This window comes from Miniopterus schreibersii (genome assembly GCF_964146895.1).
Source record: "Miniopterus schreibersii genome assembly, chromosome: 2".
NCBI classification, from domain to species: Eukaryota; Metazoa; Chordata; class Mammalia; order Chiroptera; family Miniopteridae; genus Miniopterus; species Miniopterus schreibersii.
In genome coordinates, this window is record NC_138102.1 from 24,188,847 (window position 1) to 24,211,432 (window position 22,586).

The 22,586-nt window shown below is 41.6% G+C and overlaps 1 protein-coding gene across 8 annotated transcripts in view; it reads left to right on the top strand.

Moving 5' to 3' along the window:
• The window catches only part of CSGALNACT1 (chondroitin sulfate N-acetylgalactosaminyltransferase 1), a 268,054-nt gene that overhangs the window by 105,035 nt on the left and 140,433 nt on the right, over window positions 1–22,586 (top strand). The gene's annotated exons all lie outside the window — the stretch shown is intronic.

The following is a 22,586-nucleotide window of genomic DNA, read 5'->3' on the forward strand; positions in this document are numbered from 1 at the left end:
GAAAATTTATTTTAGTATATTAATGATAAAGGGACAATTTTTGCTTTGGCATTTTCAAGCTCAGTATATTTCAGGTGCCACATAATATCAGCCCTGCCTTCAGCAATAGGAACCTTTGAAAGATCTTTTCTCTCTCAGCAAAGCCTTCTTGTTGATTGGAATTTCTGAGAATTGCAATTATGGGCTGAATCCTGGCAGTTTATTATGCAGTTTATTCTGACTTGCTATTTTACTTTAGAGACTTGAACAGTATGCTTTTAAAAAAATATACACTTGAGTTAAAACAATAATGAGATACCACTACGCACCTATTAGAATGGATGAAATCTAAAACACTGACAACACCAAATGTTGGCAAGGATGTGGAGCAACAGGAACTCTCATGCATTGCTGGTGGGAATGCAAAATGGTGCAGCCACTTTGAAAGACTGGAGCTTCTTACAAAGCTAAACATATTCTCCCCATATGATCTAGCAGTTGCACCCCTAGGTATTTAGTTAAATGAATTGAAAACTATCTCTACACAAAAAACCTGCACATAAATATTTTCGCATTTTTATTCATAATTGTCAAAAAATTGGAAACAACCAAAATATTCCTCCACAGTTAATGGATAAACTGTGGTATATCCATATTATGGACTATTAATCAGTGATAAAAAGAAATGAGCTAATGATGGATACATGTCATTATACATTTGTGAAAACTCAGTGAACCCTAATGTTAAAGTATGAACTTTAGTTAATAATAATATATCAATATTGGTTCAATTGTAACAAATGTACCACACTAATACAGGCTGTAAAGAATAGGGGAAACTGTGTATGTGTGGGAGAGGCAGTATGTGGGAACTCTCTGTACTTTCTGATTCATTTTTTTGTAAACCTAAGACTGCTCTAGGAAAACAGTTTGTTAATTAAAAAAAAAAGATCTATCAAGCCACGAAAAGACATGGAGGAACTTAAATGCATACTGCTAAGTGAAAGAAGCCAGTCTGAAAAAGCCACATACTGTATTATTCCAACTATATGATATTCTGGAGAAAGCAAAACTCTGGAGACAGTAAAAATATCAGTGGTTGTCAGGGGAGGGGAGGGATGAACAGGCAGAACATACAGATTTTTAGGGGTTTTTCAAAGATCAATGAAACTCTTCTGTATGATACTATAATGGTGGATGCATGTCATTACACATTTGGCAGAACCCCATAGAACTGTCTAGTTTATAACAGCCGTTTTCAAATGGTGTGCTGCAATTTTTAAAACATGCAACACCTGACTATTTAGTCGGGGGCACTGACCTCTTTTCCGTTAGATTGTCAAATAAAATAATGACAACCGCCAGTGCAACAATGCTGTCTGGCGTGACTGAATCAAAATTGTACCTATTTTTTTGGTCAGATTGGCAAAATATATATATTTTCTGGTGTGCTACAGAGTTTTACTTATTAGTTTATGTGTGCCGTGAGGTGAAACGGGTTGAAAATCGCTGGTTTATAGTAATGTATCCATATTGGTTCACCATTTGTAATGAGTGTACCACACCCGTGTAAGATGTTAATAACGGGAACTCTGTACTTTCTTCTCAATTTTTTTGTAAACCTAAATCTTCCCTGAAAAACAAAGTCTGTTAATTTTTTGAAAACCAGCAAAAAGTTATAGGAAATTCAAATTTCAGTGTCCGTAAATAAAGTTTTATTGGAACACGCATGCATAAATACACACTGGGGGAACTCCTTTTCTGACATCTAACCATCCAGCATAACTGGCCGCCCAGGGCAGAGGCTGGGGCGCCAGTGACTGCCAGTGGGCCCCTGTTGGCTGGACGAGAAGAGTCCTTGCAGCTGGGCCTTTGCTTTGTGGTGGCTTCTACTTGGAAACTTTCAGGAGGTTGCCCTCCCCAGCCCCCCAAGTCTCGTTCCATCCATACACAATTCTGATTCTACGCCTGACCTCCTGGGCAGCTCGCTTTCTCGTCTGTAAAATAGGAGTCATTGTGGTTGCTCTTTCTCTTCAGTTTCCTTTAATTCAATTTGTCATACCCCACAGGGATGCTGTGAGGGGAATGCTAATTAGAAACATAGGTTAACTTACCGGACAGAATTGAGTTCCGGAAAGAGGAGTCAGATAGAGATGGAGCTGACCTAAAATCAGGTTAGTTGCGTTTTCAGGGCTAGATATTTTTGCAGCTGGAAGGGACCATAATTGATTGTTTGATTCAGTTTTATGCTAGCAGCCAGGGGCTTTCCAAGTCCTTTTGTCTCTAAGCTTAGCAGGGGGTGTGATACGGTGGATAGGGCTGGGCTGTGAAGGCAGAGAAACCTGGGTTTGAATCTCACATGTTAAGCCCTGGGCAGCTGAAGGGCTTCTCTGAAGCTCAGTTTCCTGATCTGTAAAATGGGAACGAATGGGCACACCGGCTTTATAATTAGCTGATGAAAACAGATAATATGTATGACATGCCCTGTGTGGGGCCTGGCACCAGGCGGCCTGCACTGTCCATGTAGGTTTAATTTCCCGTAGAATGAACCATCTGTTTCATTTTTCTCCTTCTTGAATGTCCCAGAAGAGTCCACTGCCCTCTAATCTGTTTTAGCTGTATCCTTCTTCAGATGGTCAGGAAAAGATTTTTTTTAATGTTAAACTAACCTTTTTAAAAAAATTTAAGTCTCCTTTCATTTGTCCTATAGCCTCTGGACACTCTCTCAAAAGCCTTCGTAATTGGTAATTAACCGCGTCTTGATTTCCTCTAGATTAAATAACGCCGCCGCTCTGACCTGTTGGGACTCCCTCTGAGAGTGCTCCTGCCTCTCTGCAGCTCCTCCTCGGGGCCTTAGCAACACGCTGCTGCGAACGAAGCTGTTTCCCCAGCGATGGCCCCGGGGCCTTCACGGGCCGTGTGTGGTTTACTCTGTGTTTCCGTGTTCTGGTTCCTTTCCTCTGTAGGATTAACTTTTATTCTGACCTTCCCTTTTTACTGCCTCCCCCCCCCCCCCAAAAGTAGTGCTTATTGGCTAAGATCGAAGGCTCTGGAACTGGACTTCCCGGGTTTGAGTCCCATCTCCGTTGCTTCCCAACTGGGTCCTCGCCCAAATTCCTTAACTTTCCTGAAACTCAGTTTTCTCATCTGTAAAATGTGATGAATGCAGCATCTACTGCAAAGATTTAAGGATTTAATATGTTGAGATACACATTTATAGTTCTCAGAACAATATGGCTACATAGAGAGTACTTGACAAATATTAGCTATTTGTTTAACTTTTTAATTTTGAAATCATTCAGACTCACAACAAGTTGAAAATGTAGTTCCCGTGTACCCTTCTGCCAGCCCCCCCCAATGAAAACATCTTCTGTAATTAAAATACTTTTCCAAAACCAGGAAATTGGTATTGGTACAAGACTATTAACCTACAGAGCTTATTCAGATTTCATGTTTTTAGGCTTTTTTTTGTACATTCATGTGTATGTGTGTACAGTTCTACAAATTTTATTACATTTCTGCATCCATGTAACCACCACCACAGTTAGGATACAGAGTTTTTCCATTTTTACAAAGGCTGTTTCTTCATAGTAACACCGCCCTCCACCCCTGCCCTCGGGCAACCGCTGATCTGTTCTCCATCACAATTTGAAAATGTGATACCATTGGAATCACACCTTTTCAGACTGGTCTTTTTCCCAGTGTAAGGACCTTGAGATCCATCCACCTTGTTGGTGTATCAGTAGTTTCTTTCTTTTTTCAATTACCGGTTAGTGCCCCATTGTATGGGTTTCCCACCGTTTGTTTATCCGTTTACTCCTTGAAAGACATTTGGGTTGCTGTCAGTTCTTGTGGCTCTTACAAATAAAGCTGCTGTGAAAATTCGTGGACATTTCGTGTGAGCATGTTTTCCTTTCTCAAGTGTAAATACCTAAAAATGTGATTGCCGAGTCGTATGTTACGTGCATATTTAACTTTTAAACAAACGGTCAAACTGTTTCTCTAGCGGCTGTAGCACTCCCCGCTTCTCCCAGGACTGGGCGAGCGAGCCGGTGTTCTCTGCCTCCTCGCCAGAATTTGGTGTTATCACTGTTTTTTATTTCGGCTGTTCTAACAGATGTGGAGTGGCTTTAATGTGTATCTTAATGTGGCTTTAATTTGTATTTCTCTAATGGCTAATGATGTTGAACATCTCTTCATGTACTTATTGGCAATCCATATATTCTCGTTGGTGAAGGTCTGTGTGAGTCTTTTTGCCCATTTAAAAAATAGGATTCTTTGTGTTCTTACAATTGAGTTTAGAAAGTTCTGTATGTATTCAGAATGCAAGTCCTTTGTCAGATATGTGGTCTGCATATCTTTTCTTCCTTCTTGTGGCTCATCTTGTCATCTTTTTCCCATGATCTTTTGCAGAGGAAAAAATGTTAATTTATTGATTTCCCCCCCCCTCTCTTATTGATCGTGCTTTTGGTGCTACGTCTAAGATGTCTTTGCCTCACTCCAAGTCACAAAGATTTTTCTCCTGTGTTTTTCCCTAGAAGATTTATACACATACATTTTTTTGATAGCTCAATTGATGTTTCTTTTCAGATTTAACCCATTGGAATTAATTAATTATTCAAAGTGTGTATACATTGTTTGGGACACCCTGTGCTTTTACATTTTACATTGAGATGTAAAAATGGATCCATTTTGATTTAGTTTTTGTTTAAGGTGTAAGGTTTAGATGAAAATTTTTTTTTTGCGCATAAGTAGCACAGAGATAACACTGTTTGTTAGGGACACTGTCCTTCCATTCAGCTGCTTTTGTACCTTTCTACTGGCCATACTTATGTGAGGAGTTTCTGGGGTCTTAAATCTGTTCCATTGCTCTGTGTGTCCGTTCCTCTGCCAATAGCACACTGTCTTGATTACTGTGGTTATATAGCAAGTCTTAAAATTGGGTATTTTGATTCCTGTAAGTTTATTCTTCTTTTTCAAAATCATTTTTAGCTATTTTAGGGCTTTTGCCTTTCTGTGTAAATTGTAGAAGCAGCTTATCTATACCTGCAAAAACCTTGCTGGGATTAGCTATTATTGTTAAATGTTCCTGTTGCTACTTTCTTCATCCTGTATTTGTTTCATTGTTTCACTTTACAGTTCTCACATTATCATAGAGCCAAAGAGGGTTTAGAGATCACTGAGCCTGATTCTAACATTTTTCAGTGGGGAAAATGTAACCTTTCTTTGAAACAGATTCAGTGAGGGTAGGTGACTTCCTGAGGTCACTCAGGAGGTTACTTGGTCTAGGACCAGTGTCCACCCGCCTTCTAATCCCATGGTCTGGAGGATTTTCAGTTTGCCACAAGTCCCCTCTCTTAAATCTACTAAATCTTACCTGTTTTTAGTACATTTTTCTGCTTTCTCGAAAGGGGTTGTTTAGAATTTCACTGCCGTAGTCCAGAGAGAGCATGATCACAAGTGTAGGAGGAAGTCCCCTTTCCAGTTGTTTGAAGTGTAGGTTCCTGTGCCCGGAGGTTCTCACTCGGTAAACATAGCGAGGGGCCCAGGGACCCGCAGTTGGAGGAGGCACTTCGAGTGGGCCGGCGGCTCTCGGAGCAAGCGGAGACGGTCAGGACAGAAACGCGGGCCTCGAGCCAGGAAGGCCTGGGTTCAGCTCCCTAGTTACGTGTTTGACAGCGCTGTGCTTCCGTTTCTCCGCGTATGAAATGGGCATCATGGCATCTGGCTCATAAGTTTCCTTTCTGTTTAAACACAGTGTGTGTCAGGTTAATCTTAGCATGAAACTTGGTGCCGCAAATCCGCCAACGCTGCTTCCTTTCTTTCCTCGCTCCTTCCTCCCTCACAGGCTATGACGTTTGATATCTTTTTGAGGCAGAGATAGTGTTACGTGTCTAACAAACCATTTCACTTCCCTCCTGGTCACTGGAGAGACGATACTTGTCGGCCCCTTGGTGGCTAGGTAGGCCTTGTGACTAGTTCTGGCCAACTGAATGGCAGCGTAACCGACGTGTCGCTTCCAGGCCGAGAGGTTAGGGACTGATTTGACCTCCCTGTGTGCTGCGTGCTTGCTCCTCTTCTGTTGTCGGTTGCGTGAGACCAGGATGACACCAAAGCAAGAAGACAGGAGCTGCCTGGTTCCCCGAGTCACCGTGTGGAGGAGAGCACCCCCTGCTAACTACATTAGATGGTGATTCAAAGGAGAACTCAACCTTTGTTGAGATTTGGGGGATGGCTTGCAGCACTTAGTGTTAATTATGGCAATTAATATATGGTTGGATGTTTAAAAACTTAAAATTATATTTTGAATATTATATGTGTTGTACTAGTCTAACTACTTTACGATTTATATGAACTACAGGAAATACATTATAAAGCATGCAAGCACTTCAGTAGGAGGCTGTAGCGTGAGGAAATCTTCCTTTGTGGTGAATAAAAAACTTTTTTTTCAAGCCAGAATATTTTTGTGGCTTTTGTGTATTTGTGGTTTTTATGTAGGATTTGTGTATAGATGTAATTCCCAACATCATAAGGCAAGGTCCCTTGTCGAGATAATAGTCCCTTCAGGAGAAAGGCCATCAGGAACCAGAGTGGCATCTACAAAACTTCGACACTGTTGGGGCGGTGGTTCAAATAGTCTGGATGGAGGTGGTCATTCTACCAGTGGGAGAGTCATGCTGGGCACGGGAAGGAAAGACAGAGGGTCTTTAGCACATTATTAGCTACATCATCTCTCACTGTGAAATAGAAGATAATTGTGTTCCTGGGGTGGCTAACCAGGGTCCAGATCCAAGGTATTTGCCTCAAATGACCTCCTAGATCTAGGATGAGGTGGAGGCCCCTTCTTAGGCACAGGCTCGATATATGTGCATTATTAAAAATGGCAGATATCTCTGGCCCGCACATCACTGAAGGGGAGCAGATATGCACCACTTTTAGTGGATGGATCAAAAGACCCTTCTTGGCTTAGAGGTTTCTCTCTGGAAGGATTTATATTTTCATTATCATTTAGTTCTAAATAGTTTTTTTAATTCCTGAATTATTTAAAAGTTTATTGGTTAATATCCAAACACCAGGGGATTTTCCAGATCTTTCTGTTATTGATTTCTGGTTACTGTGATTAGTGAATCCATTCAATGTAATTTCAATCTTTATAGATTTGTTGAGACCTGCTTTCTGGCACAGCATGTAGTCAGTTGCTATAAACATTCTTTTTACTCCTGAAAATGATGCATATTCTGTAGTTGTTGGGTATAGTGTTTAAGAGCATTAATAGTCTTTGTTCAGTTAAAAAATGTGTCAGACCAATTCTATGCTGCTTATGATAGACATTTCTTAAATTAAGGCTATAAAGAGGTGAAAAGTAAAAGGACAGGAAAAATGATTTTTTTCTCTGTTTATTAACTCCTGAGAGAGATGTGTTAAAATCGCATTATGATTATGGATTATTGCTTGTGATTATTTCTCCCTTTAGTTCTTTCACTTTTTGCTTTATATATTTCGAGGCCATATTATCACACACATACAAATACAGAAGAATTATTATATTAGTGGGTGACAGTAATTTTTCCCGTAAAGTCTACTTTGATTAACATAGCTCTTATAGCTGTTAGCGTTTGCATGGTATATCTTTTTTAAAAGATCCTATTACTGTTAAACATTCTGTATCCTTATGTTTAAAGTATGTCTGTTAAAAGCAGCATAGTTAAATTTTATTTTGTATTAAGTTTGTCAGTCTTTGTCTTTTAACTGGATCATTTGGTCTGTTTGCCTTTAATGAAATCTATTTGGGTTTCAATCTGCCATCTCATTGATTGATTTCTCTTTGTCCCACCTGTTCTTGTGTATTTTTCTCTCCTTTCTTGCCTCATTTTCAATTAAAGGTTTTTAAACTTTCCTTTTTTAAATTTTCTGTTTGCTTGTTAGTTACACATTCTTTTAGTGGTTACCTTAGAAAGGGTACACCATTCATGTTTGAGTCATTAAAGACTAATACAAATTAGTACTTTTACCATTTCCTGGACCTTAAAATACTTCAGTTCTTTTACACCCCTCCCAAACTTATATGCTAGTAATTTCATATATTTTTGAATAACTCTAAAAACATAGATAATAGTAAAATACAGTAAAATCAATAGGACGTAATGAATTTTGAATCTTTAATATTTTTGTTTTTAACTTTTAAATAGAATTTAATTAAAAGTTTATATAATGTACTTTTAATAATGGTTATATTTAACATCCAGCTTGCAAAATTTCTAAACATTTAATAATTATCTCTTGTGAGCCAATATGAGCTGGCTGAAGTACACTGCTGAGTGAGGCCATGTCTTAGAATGATAGCCAAGCCTAATAAAGATAATCCTTGGAATTACAAACATCTCAGCATCCAAACATGGATGTATATGATTCCTAAACAGTAAAACCACCACTGTGTTTTGTCAAGGTCACCAAAAAGGGGCACATTTTTACTGACGACCTGGGTGAAGGACCTGAGAAGGAGTTTGTATATGTGCAACAATGCAGTGTCTGTGTGATGGAAATGCTATATAGCGGTGTTACAGTGTGTTACTGCTTATTTCTTCCAAACACTGTATTTAGTGGTGGTCATGTTGCAGCTTGAAATTGGCCACATTGGGCTATGTCCTTCATGGGAGTATTGACTATACATCAGGACATGATTTATTGTTTTGTTTTCTAGATCTAAGAAAATGAAGGCAGTTGCTGATTGAACTTAATGGTGTGCCTATCTGTAGCATTACAATATGAATAGCACAGAAAGCTGTGGAAATATTCTTCTAATATTCAAAAACAATGATCTGACTCAGCAAAAAATATCACTCTTGCCATTGATAAGCAAGCGATGTGTTGTCTTACTCTTAATGTAAAATAAAATATCAAGCATTTGTGTTGGAACTATACTCGTTGGTCAGTTGCAACCATAGGTTTTCTACAAGAATCTGGCAAAAATTGATGAATGAATCACCTGTGTGGAAATTATAATACAGAATAGTGTATATTTAATTTTTACTTATAAAATTGTGTAGTAATGCTTTATATCAGTGAAATTTATAATTAACTGTGTATGAGATATAGACATACCTGCAGCATTTTCCTGGGAGAGCTGGTTGTTAAACTGTTGCCAGAATACCACTGGCCTCATTCCTCCAAAATATTGTATCTACAGACTTCCTTAAAAATCCTGGGATGAAAGATAACAGATGTTACCGACTCAGCTAAAGCAATTGCTTCTTTATACATTTCTTTATTCTACTAGGGTTTTCCTAGAACCTGGACTAGTTGCTTGTCATCTCTGTCAAAACTATAAAGGCCTTGCCCTACGCCGCCTTGGCTCAATGGTTAGAGCGTCGGCCTGCAGACTGAGGGGTCCCAGGTTCGATTCCAGTCAAGGGCGCCCACCTCAGCAGGCTCACTCCCCAGCCCTGGTTGGGGTGCGTGTGGGAGGGAACGAATCGATGTGTCTCTTTCACATTGATATTTCCCAATCTCTCTCTCTCTCTCTTCCCCCCCCCAACTCTCTCTGAAAAGCAACGGCAAAAATATCCTTGGGTATGGCTTAAAAAACACACACACGCAAACAACTACCAAGGCCTCAAGGTTTTCACAATATTTTTACAACTTTTTTTTTCATAGTGTTGAGTTTCTCTGCTTATCAGTTTGAATACAAAATAGATAATTACGCTCCTTGTGCCTAAAAGATTTTTGTTACTGTGTCATCATCGTTTAAGCTTTAATTCCCAGAGTCCTGATAGATTCTGGGTGTGGGGCATCTCACAGCCCCCGGGTGGGGACTTCCGCTCCTTCTGATGACCCTGCTTGAAACCGAGAAGGAGCATCTGACAGTAGCTCTAGAGCCACTGCTCCCTGCCAGGGTGCTGATGCTCCCGTTCTTGCCCAATACCCAGAACTCAGGATATCTTAACCACAGAAGCTAATAGGTTAAAGTAAAAGGTTATTCTTTTCCAGCCCTGGGAAATTCTCTGTACTATGTAACAGTGGTGATCAAACGAGCACTCATTGTATCAGATGCTGCATTTTGCACTTTCACCTTCCTGGTTCCCCTCCTGAGGGAGGTCGCATGTTATTCTCATTTTAGAAATGAGGAAACTGATTTGAAAAGGATGCCTTGCCCAAGGCTTCAGGTGGCCAGACTGGGATTTGAACCCAAGGTTACCTGGCATCATAACTGCTGTATTCTGTGACTTGTCAGCAGGTCTGTTCTGTTTCTTCTTTGTTTCTAAAGTAACTCTTCCCTTTCGATTGTCAGAATGTAGTCAGTATTTCCTGAAATTTAAAGTCTGAGAACAGGGCCATTTTGTTATTGTGACATGAATGTGCAGTTGATTCAAAATGCTTCTTGAAAAAGAAGAAACTTGAGCCTGAATAGATTCCTCCCTTCCCCTCACCCCATGTGAACACGGTCACCGAGGCTGGAGTGCATGTCTGGTTATGTGTTAAACCTGCCCCTCGTCTGGCACCGGCCCCCAGTCCTCAGCCGGGTGACTGCTGGAGCCGTCTGGTTTCCTCCACACCTGGGGTCTTCACCTGTCCGGCTCAGCCTTGTCATAGCCCAACAGTGAGCATTTTAAAACAGAAATATGACCATTTTGATTTCTCGCTTACATTTTTTTAGTGCTTTGTTGCCTTTAGGACATGATTCCTTTGCTTAGTGAAGGTTCCTAGCCTTCTCTACCGCTCAGTGGTTAGAGCGTCGGCCTGCGGACAAGAGGGTCCTGGGTTCAGTTCCAGCCTGAGGGCACATGCCTCGGTTGCCAGCTCGATCCCTGGCTCCGGTCAGGATGAGTGTGGGAGACAACCAATTGATGTGTCTCGCATCCATGTTCCCGTCTCTGTCTCTGTCTCTGTCTCTCTCTCTCTCCCTTCCTCCCTTCTACTCTCTCTGAAAAGCAATGAAAAAATATCCTCACATGAGGATTAAAGGTGTACAATTCTATAATACGTCACCTGTATATTGTATTATGTGTTCACCACCCCAAGTCAAGCCTCCTTCCATCACCATTTATCCCCCCTTTACCTTCTTCTGCCTCCCCCACCCCTTTCGCTCTGATAATCACCATGCTGTTCTCTGTGTCTATGAGTTTTGTTTTGGGGTTTTTTTTTTGCCTAATCCTGACACCTTTTTCACCCCTCCCCTCCCCTCTGACAGCTGTCAGTCTGTTCTCTATCCATGAGTCTGTTTCTATTTCGTTTGTTAGTTTGTCTTGTTCATTAGATTCCACATAGGAGTGAAATCATATGGTACTTGTCTCTCTCTGTCTTATTCCACTTAGCATAATGCTCTCCAGGCCCAGCCATGCTGTTGCAAAGCATTTTTAAAATCATAAGTGTTTTTTTCCTATTTGAGCTATTTCTTCCGACTATAATCTGAAAAATGGGATTACAGTTTAAAGACCATAATCAACTAGGTGATTTTTATTATAAATGGCCAGGTGGCTCTCAAAACAGGTATTACCTATTTGTAAAGTCACCAGAAAAATAGGAGCCTAGCCTTTTCTTCATAGTCTCACATAGGGCTTTCTGGGTTCTATTTATTTTGGGGTGATTTCGAAAGAATGCTGTAAAGTCCTTTAGTTCTTTGACTCTGTCATATGTTTTGTTTAATACTCTCTTACTGCCTCTTTTGAAAAATATGTATTGATCACCTACCTACTGCCTGCCAGGTGCTTTATGTGCCTTATAACTCATTCCATACCCCTAGCTGCCTCATAAAGTAGAAACTACAAATTTCATTTTTACTAAGGAAACTGAGTCTCAAAAGGTTAAATAATGTCCACAGGATTCCAAGGCTAGTGTTTGACGCTGTCAGGAGTCAAACCCACCGTGGAGTCTCCCTTAACATCCTCCTGCCTCGTAATCGCACCCTTCAAACAGCCGCCTCGTTTTTACTTTCTTCTGGAGCATCTTAACGGGTTTTCTTTTCTTCCTTCCTTTCTTTTTCTTTTTTAGTTCTATTTATTTAGGTATAAAATACACAAGTAACATGACTCAAATACCCTCATCTTCAGGGTGCGGCCCAGCGAATGCCTGCGTCCTGTACACGGTGCAGACGCCCCAGGAGTCGAGGCTCAGACTCTTTTCTCAGCTCTTGTGTTGGATGAGAATTTCAAATCTCCCATCACCTTCGGCCTCTAAAATCCCGTGATTTTTCGTGTTTTCTTCCAAGGACTGATGAATGTTTCACTGGACTATTGTGAATTTTTTTTTTAATTCTATGCTCTCAGAATCGCCACATGAACACACACTACTTTCTTTAGCAGAGTAAGTAGACTAGTAAATAAACAAATGAAACAGTAACAGTTCGGTCACCCACTTTGTGTGTAAACCTGTCCTACGAAGACACGGATTTGCCAACCTTAAAAAAGAAAAAAGATGTACAAGTAAGTGCTCGAGGACAGTTCTGAGCCAGAAGTTCCAAAAACACTCTTAAAAAAAGTTCTATGACTCACGTGAACATGTCAATTGTTTAACAATTTGAAGGACGAATAGATAAGCTTTTTAAAAAGAGACTCAAAAAGACGTTATAATCCTACCTACTTACAGTGAGATTTGCACTAGCTGTCGTGATCAGGAGATAATCAGATCCCAGATCTTTCGGGAAGTTCTCTCTCTTCCCACAATGGATACCACAGAAGAGTTACAGTACAAAGGGCGATCCGGCGTGACTGTGGGTTCGCACACACAGACTAGGAGACCCTCCGCAATGCTCGGCGCCCGGCCTGGAGAGCGCAGTGCGGGCCCGGCAGCGGCTGGCCCGGGGACTCAGCTGGGTCTCCTCCCACTGCCCGCTGCATCTCTAAGCTCTGCAGAACTTCTCCTTCCTGCCAGGTTTACAGAATGTAATTTTTACCACCATCCATTTTCTTCCACACTGAACTTTTTACCTCCAAGGAGGAAAGACGGAGACATTTCTAATGGAGCGGCGGGCAGATGATTGAACAGGTGAACCTCTCATCTCTCATTCGTCCAGCAGAGACGCCCCGGAGCCCCCAGACTGTCAAGTTCTACGTCGGGGCTGCATCCCCTGCCCTCGGGGCTCGCGGATCATCTGCTCCCCGACCATCCACAACTCGGACAGCTCTGGCTATGAGGAGGCACGTGCAGGGTTGTGTGGGAGCAGAGGGAAAGAGCATTTAATCCTCAGGTGAGGGCCACAAAATCAACAAAATAAAATGACAGGTCTGTGGCCTAAGCAGATATGTGGAGAATTCAGACAAAAAATTAGAAAGTACTGTGCCCGTAGCGAACACAACCACATAAAACCTGTGTCTGTGCAAAGGCTGAAAATGAATTTTGTAAATCTCTGGCTTGATGTGGGAAAGGGATGATTTATATTTTAATTTTTGGTTTATTATGCAGCAGTCCCTCCTTAACCACAGGGAATACTTTCCAAGACCCCCTGTGGCTGCCTAACACCATGGATAATAGAGAACCTTATACATGCTGTGTTTTTTCCTATACATATATACCTATGAGAAAGTTTAATTGGTAAATTAGGTACAATAAGAGATTAACAACAACTACAAAAATAATGATAAAAATAGAGCACTTATGACAATATAGTGTAATAAAAGTTATGTGAATGGCCATTGTTTAGTAAGTAAGGGTTACCTGAATACAAGCACTGTGATGCCACAGCCGTCAGTCTGGTAACGGAGGTGGCTATTAAGTGACCAATGGGACAGGGAGCACATACAGTGCTGATGACACTGGACCAGGGACGTTCGTGTCCTGGGCGGGGTGGAGCGGGACATTTCAAGATTTTATCCTGCTACTCAGAACGGCACACAATTTAAATCTTATAAATGGTTTATTACTGGAATTTTCCATTTAATATTTTCAGACCGAGGTTCACCATGCGAAACTGAAACAGGAAAGCAAAACCATGGATAGAGGGGAAATACTGTAGTATAAGGATTGCTAGAGAATCAATAAAAATAAAGTAAAAACAACAATTATATGTTAAGAGATTACAGAATAAAAATGTAGAGCAGATATATAGGTAGAGTTAAAGAAAAATAGACATATTTCTTGTACATACTCTTTAAAGTTTGTCTCACCAATGCATTTTGAAAGTAGTTGTCATGTTTGAGAAATGCTTATCCCAGAAATAATTAAGTCAGTTAAAACCCCAAAATACAGAGTTGAAAATTCATGAGAGAAGTCCTTTTTTTTTAATTAAAAATTTTTTAGATTTATTGAATTTACTGGGGTGACATAAAATTATATAGGTTTCAGGTGTGCAAGTCTGTAACGCATCATCTGTATGTTGTATTGTGTTCCCCGCCCCAAGTCAAGTCTCCTTCCATCGTCATTTATCCCCCCCGGACCCTCTTCTACCTACCCCGCCCTCCTTTCCCTCTGGTAATCACCATGCTGTGTCTATATCTGAGGTCTCTTTTTTTGTGTTTTTTTTTTGTTGTTGTTAAAGGTGAAGGGAGAAGTTGTTCTTAACGATATCAAGTCCCCTGTCGGCTCCATTTCCCCCAGCTGCTGTTTTTTCTTTTGTGATAAAGGAGAAGGCTTTATGGATGCTGAAATGGTTTACAATTGCCTTATTTAGCTGCTCTTCTTTCTTATGTGTCCCCAAAGGGTCACAAAAGCCGTCACTTAAAAAGGAGAAATGATGTGTTTTTAGTGCAAAGAGAGAATAGCCACTTTAGAGAACCAACGGGAATGGAGTAAGTGGAGTCTGGCACCTGCAGCCACAACATGCTGAGTTGTCTGGATGGTCTCAGATGTCAGGAGCTCCGCAGGGAAAATGGAACGGGGGGCTGGCAGTGGGGCGCCTCCTTTTCACCACCTGAAAGTCCGCATCAACTCTTCAGCGTCTGTGAAGTGGAAAGGATCGCCAGAGGGCACGGGAGACCGCGGCGGGCCCTGGGTGGTAGCCCTTCCTCCTCTGCCCTGGCCTTCCTGGAGGGCCGGCCCTTGGGAATAGAACACCTCAGGGGCACCGTGAAGGAACTGGCTGGGCGTGGGGGGCATCCAGGTGTTGCAGGGGATGGAGGAAGCTTTGTGTCTGAAGTATGCCATGGAAAATTTTTGCTCCAAGTTACAAAATATAAAGTGTACTCCCCAAAAGTAGACTGGCAGAATCCCAGAATTGGAAGTAGTCTTAGAATTTGACTAGTCCAAACCCTTAATTTTTCCAAAGAGGAAACAGACTCAGGGGGAATTGGCTTGCCCAAGTTGACAGTCATGGGCAAAACCAAGTCTGTTGATTTCCGGCCATTACTGTTCCTGCTGCACCTGGCTGCAGTCCCTCCACCTTCCACCATCACTTCATTAATGACCTTTTTGCTGCTACCAAGCAGAAGATCAGCCTTCAGACTTAGAAATGTAATTGTTCGATGCACAGAGTTTCTTTAAGCCATCAGAGGTGTGAGTTGGCAAATCATGTTCTATAGCATCGTTGCAGGATCCTGTGTGTCTAGCAGGGGGAGAGAAGTTTAATTTCAAGAGCTTCGAACTAGGTTCATATTCCAGGTCCACCACTGAGATGGTGGATGACATTAAGGAAGTTATTTAACTTTGTTGAACTTTAATATCATCATTTAAAAAATAGAGGATCATAATAGTACCCATCTCTTATTTTCCTTAGGTGAGGCTTAAATCAGGTAACCAATTAGATTGGGGCCTGGTTTATAGTAAGTCCTCAATAAATGCTAGCTACTGTTATTACTACTCTGAGAGTAGTTAGGACTGTTTCTGTCAAATCTTAAGGAAATAAGAAAAATAATTTTTAAGGGAGAGATGAGTGCTCAGAAAGACTTTTCTGGGATTGGAAAACCTCCTGAACGTTCAACAATCAGAAATCTTTTATGGGTCTATTGTAGCTTTTTTCCCTGTAGCTTTACACCCAACAGTTATCTTAATTGCCCCCAAATTTTAACTGTTACTATTACTTGTTTTTAAATTTTTGCCCAATTTTTGTCTCTCTACTCAATAATTTTTATAGCTTTGTTGAGGTGTAATTGACATACAGTAAATTCAGTACACAATTTGATTAGTTTTGATATTCACATGAGATCATCACCAAAATCAAGATTATGAACGTATGTATCACCAGGAAAGTTTTCATGTGCCCTTTGGTAATCTCACCATCCTACCCCTTCTGGTCCCTCCTGGCCCCTCCCAACCCTCCACCCCCATTCCTAGGCAAAACTGGTCTGCTAGAATTGTATATAAATGAAATAAGACAGTATGTTTGCTATTTGTCTGGCTTCTTTCGCTCAGCATATTTGCCGTCTATGTGGATCTGCGTACAAAGAGTGCATTTCTCTTTATTGCTGAGTACTCCAATAATATTTTCTTTGTTCACTCTTTACCCCTGTCTTGCTTAAGTGGCCATGGTATGGAGTGAAAATAAATTTTAAATATTTTAAAACATTTATTAAATATCTGTGTTTTCAATACCCCCCCTGCCCCCCGCATTTCATTGTTATTCAGTATACATACTAAATAGTATACAGCAATTTTAGGTTCCTTGAGAATAACACCCATTTACATTCAGAATGCATATTTTTAAAATGGTGTCTATAAGCAGTATTACTATTTATTTATTTGAATGTTGAGATTAAAGTGTTCTCCTGTCTTGTTGGCTCTCAGTATAAAGCAAGCATCCTTCCATTGGCCTAAACCAATGAATTGACTTAAATTCAGTTGCATAAATATTTCTACATAGTTTTCATTTTCATGGTGAAATATTTATTTTGTTAACATTACATCCTTTTTTTGAAAATGTGGACAGTATGTTCTCAATTTCCTTGCAGCTGGAGCATAACACGAAATAAACTAAAAAATTGATACAGCAAAAGTAATACATTTGCAAGATAATGAAGAAGCATTTGGGAGGCAAGTCCATTTTTGTAACGACTTCTTGCCAGTATCATAGTATCTCTCTCAACTGTTGACATTCCTGCATCTGGGAAGGAAGAAGATAAAAATTCCCATTCAAAATGTCCGTTCAAGTTTGGTGAAAGATTTAATTTCTTCATCTATCACTGTGTCACCAGCCCTATGAATACTATAGATCATGCCCCGGTGCCAGAAGTACGGAGACTCGGCAGTGCAGAGGGTAGGATTTAGCCAGAGGGGATCGTGAAGAAGCCAGAGAAGACAAACTTACCCTTTCTGCGTCTCAAACTTGTGTTCTGGGCAGTTGTCCTGCATCTCAAACTTGTGTTCTGGGCAGTTGTCCTGCATCTCAAACTTGTGTTCTGGGCAGTTGTCTTGCTCTGCCCGAGAAGCCTGGGAGTGCAGGGACCGAAAACCTGAGTCTGTGATGGACATGTGCACACTGACCTTACAGATGCTGTAAGGATTCTAGTGGCAGATAGATTTTTGTGGAGAACAATAAAAAGTGAGTGCAGTTTCTGTAACTGGAAGATCACTTGGAGATTATTTGGTCCACACTTTTATGTCTCAGGCGGCTTGCCCGAGGTCAAACAATAACTCCTGGGCAGACCTGGGACTAGACGTGGTATTTAGGAACCGCACACTTGTGCCCTCTCCGCGTTGCTACGTCTCTTCTGTTGGGGCTGTAGGATGTTGGACTATATGCTTTGTTCTTGTTGAGCTGCCCCATGTAAAGGTCCCTGGTGCCAGGGACATTGTGACCTTGATGAGCTGCTCTTCTTGAGCACTGTCTTTGGGGGTGAGTTTGCTTTGCTGAAAGGAGAGTCATGCTCGCTTGAGTCTTCTACCGACCAGCTGGGTGTCAGAAAGGCCACGACAAGACGTAACGCTTGCTTAATGGAATAAGCTCATGGTTTTGATTGTCAGATGACTTGTCATCAAGTAGTCTGGTAAAATCTTTCTACTCAGGAAGGTCATAACTTTTTTTAAAGCCTCTTTTTAAATTTTATTGATTTTAGAGAGAGGAAGAAGGGGGAGAAAGAAAAAGAGAGAGAGAGATTTGTTGTTCCAGTTACTTATGCATTCATTGGTTGGTTGTTGTGTGTGCCCTGACCAGGGACCGAACCCACAGCCTTGGCGTATCGGGATGCTCCTCTAATACTCTAACCAACTGAGCTACCCAGCCAGGGCCTAGAAAGGCCATAATTTTAATTCTTGTAAGAGCTTGTACTATTTTTGTGTGTGTTTTTTTGTCCTCACTTGAGGATATTTTTTCCATTGCTTTTCAGAGAGAGTGGAAGGGAGGGAGGGGGAGAGAGAGAAACATCGATGAGAGAGAGAGAAACATCGAAGTGAGAGACACACATCAATTGGTTGCCTCCCGTACGTGCCCTGACTGGGGCTGGGATGGAGCCTGCAACCGAGATGCGTGCCCCTGGCTGGAATCGAACTTGGGACTCTTTGGTCTGCAGGCCGATGCTCTAACCACTGAGCCAAACCAGCTAGGGCGAGCTTGTACTGGTTTTAAGCTCCCCTTCTTTAGTCTTAACGTCTAAGTCTAAATGCTGTCTTTCATCTTCACCACTGGTCTGTGCAGCTTGTTCCCACCTGTAACATATCTTCTTAAACACAGGGATTCTCTGTGAGCATGGGGAAGCAACAGATAAAGACCATCCTCTTTCATGGAACTCACTGATTTAGTTCAACTCCTTTATTTTTCAGGTCTGGAAATGGAGACTCAGAAGTTATAGACTTGTCTAAAGTCTTGTAGTAAAGCATTTAAGATGATGTCTTAGTCAGCTCAGGCCGCTATAACAAAACACCATCAACTGGGTGGCTTATCAACAGCACAGATTTACTTCTCACAGTTCTGGAGACTGGAAGTCCAAGATCATGGTGTCAGCATGGTTGGCTTCTGGTGAGAGCCTTCTTCAGGGTTGCAGACAGTTGACGTCTCTTTGTGTTCTCACATGGTTTAAAAAGAACTGGCTAGCCCTCTGGCCTCCTCTTATAAGGGCACTAATCCCACTCATAGGGGACTCCACCCTCATGACCTAATTAGATCCCAAAGACCCTACCTCCAAATATCATCACATTGGGTCTAGAATTTCAGCATATGAATTTTGAAGGGGCATAGTCAGTCCACTACAGATGAAAACCCAAACTCTTGTCCTGCACAGGATTAAGTTAGCAGATCTCTGAAACACTGTCCATGCCTCATTAGCATCTGTGATGATACCTAACACGTGTCAAGCAGCTGCAGTATCTAATAGGGGCAGGGCTGGCCCAGAAGAATGTATTGGGAGACGGTGTCTTATAAAATGAACAATTGCATGTTGCATGTGAGTATAACTGTGACACTACAGACTGTATACTGCAAAACAGCTCTCTGCCTGTATCTTTACTGATTTAGGAGAAAGATTGGGTTATTGGTCTCACAACCAATGGCAAACAGAGCAGTTTTTTCCTTTCCAGGAGACTAGATATTACTCTGTTCCTCTCCAATCCAAATCAGACTTTCTTTATGCCCTTAGCAGCATATTATTTGTATCGTGTGAGTCATTTCATTCTTCATCATGTTAGTGGTTCCCGAGTTGATAACCTGAAGATGGTTCAGAGAGGTAATTCATAGGGACCCCATTGCCTAGCTTGGAAGGCACTTGATAAATCTTTGGAATATAAGAGAAGTGTTATTTGATAACCTTGAAGGTAATAACAAATGCATACATTTAAAAAGAGACTTCAGACAATTAGTAAGATAATTTTGTTCATAGTCTTAAGTATCTGAGATTATCCCCATTTGTCAGAGTGAGAAATTGAAGAAAATAATAGTGACCTGCACTGAAAGAACCCGGAATAAGAAACAGGAATCTTCTCATTTGGTCTGCTCCCGTGCACATGAGACCGGGACACAGACATCCCGTTTTTCATTTCACAGAATAACAGAGAACAACATTTTGGGGAAGAACTCATAACTTTTAAAGTTAGTTGTGCCCTGAAACCTACTGTCCTCAGTAAAATTATTTAATGTGGAAGGAACGTGGTCAAGAATATAGCAACATGTGATTTGTAATGTGTAGCATCCAAGAGCACTTCCTTTTCTGAAACATATTCTTGAGAAAGATAAATTTAGAAGTTGACTGCACAGTTCCTGACCCTCACCCTGCTCTGTCTTCCAGCACCATAACAAAGAGGATTCCACTGATTTATACAAAGAAAAGACATCAAGATTTAAAAACATATATGTTATTAGCCACATGTGCACAAACAAAAATCTCACCAGGCAGCTTTAGTTGGCAGACACATATCTAGCCTCTTGGTGCTTTTCACTTGTTGTTTTAGGCACGCTGATGATGAAAGGGCTTTTTCGTCTTCCCTTCTTATTTTTCACATTTCAGGAATCAATGTATCTGACATATGGTTTTGATGAAATAAAAATTCAAAGATTTACATTTGTGAAGATGAGGAAGCCTTGGAACTTATAAGGCACAGGGATGGGTGGTGCCGCACCATTGGACCAATCGTGTTTTTGAAGTTCTTGGGAAATGAAAATGCTGGGAACTTGTCCTTATTAATCGTACATTGAATACAATCGTTTCTTAGATTGTTAAAATATTCTTGATCTCAGTGTCCTCATTTTCACCTGCTGTTTTCAGTAGTTAATGTTTGGTAGTCTTCTTTAGCATGATGAAAAGCTGACTTATGTATGGAGTACTGCTAACTGATGTATGTCAAACTAATACTGTGGGGTGGGGTGGGGCCGACTTCCCGACCTTTGGAATCCCAGCTGAGACATTTCCAAAACCCAAGTATGTGATGTTTCCATGGACAGCCTCCCAGCCACTCTCATACAATCTTGCTTTTTCTGGCCCACTCGTTACTGTAACTGAAACTCAGGAAGCCACCACAGAAGCTGCTCTATAATCCTCACTCTGTGCCAAACTCTCGAGCACTCACTGGGCATCAGATGACAGGAAAGGGGAACTCAGACCTGGATACAAGTGTTTAGACTGAGGGACTGTTACTGAGAACTATTTCTGAATTGCACAAAGCAAGGTACGATATCTTCTTTGTGTACCTGCAGTGGCTTTCCTGGAATTTGCTTTCATTTTTAGCACATTCTTATTGTCTGTCTCTTTGATACTCAGGAAGGCTTGTCCAAGAGTGTGCTTTTGGCACTGTGATTTCTTACGAAGGATGAGGGATTAAGGAGAGCGGGGGGGGGGGGGTCTGTGTTCCCACCGCCGCAATGGTAGCCTCTGCCAGGTTACCCCTTTAATGCAGTGAGTGCCTGCCTCTGTTAGAGAACCACACAGGAGGGCTAGTACTTGTAGATCAGGCTGTGTTGCACAACAGAAAAAGTCAAGGCTTGCTTTCCTTTTTCTTTTTAGAGTTTAGGTTTTGAAGTCAGAAAAATCCTGGTTTTACCATGTACTAGTTGGGAAGGTTTCCTAACACCTTTGAGCCTCATTTCCCCATTTGTAAAATGGGACGAATAATGCACGTATCTAAACATTGTTATGGGGGTCAAATGAGTTCATCTGCAATGCAGCTAGCACAGCGTATGGAACGTTCTAGGTGTGCAGTCGAGGTTCCTTCCCTTTCTCCTAATGGGGCATATGTCCAGTTGAACACACCCATGTCTCCTTAGCAAACCTGTGGTTCCCCTTCAGTAATTCTCTGTGATGCTACTTCCCCTCCCATGGTGATCTCTAAGGGAGTCTTGTCAGTGGTTCTGCCTTCCTGTCTCTTTCCTTTTCTATTACTAGCTTGAGATGATTACCTTCTTGGGGAACGTGATGTGTCTAAATGCTAAGGAGACAATGCACTTCCCAGATCCAAGGATCAGAGTTTGAATCAGTTCTTTAGTAGAAAAAGAGGGAGGAGCTGAGCCATCTGGTGGCTCTTAACCTGCAGTTTGGCTTTCCTAGGACCAGCCTCTGAGAGGCGGGATGAATGTAAACTACAGTGTGTAGATGGAAAAACTAAACATTTCTCTTCAAGTTGCTGGAGTGAGAAGAACAAATTAGATTATTGATGACCCTATGGAGGTATGAGCTGACAGTCTATTTAGTTTCATTATTAAAACAAGAGTGGTTTTGAATAATGGGGCTCTTTCCCCTTTTTATTTAGAAGGCAGAGAAAATTTATTAAGGCTAGCAATCAAGACCCTGTGGGTGATTTAGCCTCCAGAGCTGCCCCCTGCATGATAAAGACAGAGAAGAAAATTTAAGTGGTTGAGAGTAAGTCTGTGAGACAGAAAGCCAAATTATAAACTCATTTCAACTCTTGGCCTGCAGGCTCTGGAGTAACAGTATTTGTTGTCAAGGATGGAAAACAATTCAGATCCGGGTCCGTGTGATTATTCCACTTTGGCATTGCTGCCTTTGTGCCAACTGCAATTCCTTTTAGACACCGATTTGTTAGCCAGGCCGAGGGAAGTGCCCGCTGTGAGGGCAAAGTCGGAGGAGGCCGGGCCGCCGCGGCCTGCAGGGGGCGCTGCACGGGGCCCCGCCCGCTAGAGCAGGAACCCCGCGGCACACCCGGCGGGGCGTGGGTGCAGATGGACCCAGACTTCTGTGGTGACACCTCACTCGGCCGACTTTGTTCATGTCAGTGCCTCTGAGAAAACCTGCAAACAGGTGAAGGAAGACGGAAGGATGCGGCAGGGCAGCTTTGCTCTCCAGGAGGCGTGGCCCTGGAGCCGG